This window comes from Hipposideros armiger, unplaced genomic scaffold (assembly GCF_001890085.2).
Source record: "Hipposideros armiger isolate ML-2016 unplaced genomic scaffold, ASM189008v1 scaffold_412, whole genome shotgun sequence".
Taxonomy (NCBI): domain Eukaryota; kingdom Metazoa; phylum Chordata; class Mammalia; order Chiroptera; family Hipposideridae; genus Hipposideros; species Hipposideros armiger.
The window spans coordinates 1,577,934-1,579,135 of record NW_017731762.1 but is presented as its reverse complement, the minus strand read 5'-3'; the positions used below and the strand labels follow the sequence as shown (position 1 = coordinate 1,579,135).

At 45.4% G+C, this 1,202-nt stretch overlaps 1 pseudogene across 1 annotated transcript; it reads left to right on the top strand.

Moving 5' to 3' along the window:
• The first annotated feature begins 780 nt into the window (after positions 1–780).
• On the top strand, positions 781–1,197 carry LOC109394148 (mitochondrial import inner membrane translocase subunit Tim17-B pseudogene; annotated as a pseudogene). The gene has a single exon (XR_002126397.1). The product of XR_002126397.1 is annotated as a mitochondrial import inner membrane translocase subunit Tim17-B pseudogene (transcript).
• Positions 1,198–1,202: the final 5 nt, after the last annotated feature.

Sequence of the window (1,202 nt, the reverse complement as noted above, 5' to 3'; positions counted from 1 at the left end):
AAGACACTTGTTGACTTTAGGGAAGAGCTGAAAAGTCCTTGAGGAGACTGTTAGTGACAGCTGAAAACACCTGGGGCAGACAGCTAGAAAGGTCAGCAGCCAGGGAGAAAGTGCAACTGGACATTGGAGAAAAGAAGATTCCTGTTGTAAAGTATGGAAAAGTTGAGCAAAAACGTTGCTTGTGGTAACATAAAAAATAGGAAAAAAAAGCAGCATTTTTATGCTAGAAGTCTGGGACACATGGGTTATGCAAATAACCATCTACAGTCACTTACCATGTAAATAAATCAAATTGATTCATAAAGACCTTTAATTACTAGCTGTGGGTTGTTTCTGAAACCTTTATGCTGTGGCTTTGAGTTTGGTCTCTTCAGACATTTTAATCTCTACTCCACTAAGTCTTATAGGCATTGTGAGGTGACATTTCATCTAGGAATCGAGGTACCTACCAGAGTTAATAGTAATAAGCAAGACACTGAAGAAGATAATTTATTGGCGCCTTTGTAGTAATCATGAGACCAGAGGGAGACATCTACAAATGTACTCCTTGTTAAGTAATGGTAACATTATTGCAATAACATATAATATATATAATGATAATATGTACAGCTTTAAATTTACAATGCATATTACATATATACATAATCTTACTTGATCTTCTCAATTACCCTGTGCAGTAATTATTCCATTTTCATATATGAGAACTATCCACAGTAAGTTATTTGCCCAAATGCAACCAATAAGTGGCTGACCCGGAACTAAATGTCAGGTTCTATAATTCTAAGCCTTCTGTTCTTTCCCTGGTATCCAGGATCCCAGGCCGCCATGGAGGAGTACGCCCGGGAGCCCTGCCCGTGGCGAATCGTCGATGACTGCGGTGGAGCCTTCACCATGGGGGTCATCGGTGGCGGAGTCTTCCAGGTCATCAAGGGCTTCCGAAATGCCCCTGTTGGAATTCGGCACCGATTGAGGGGTAGTGTCAATGCTGTGAGGATCCGAGCCCCCCAGATTGGAGGCAGCTTCGCGATGTGGGGCGGTCTGTTCTCCACCACTGACTGCGGCCTGGTGTGGCTGCGGGGCAAGGAAGACCCCTGGAACTCCATCACCAGCGGAGCGCTGACCGGGGCTGTGCTGGCTGCCCGCAGTGGCCCACTGGCCATGGTGGGCTCAGCAATGATGGGGGGCATCCTGTTGGCCCTCAT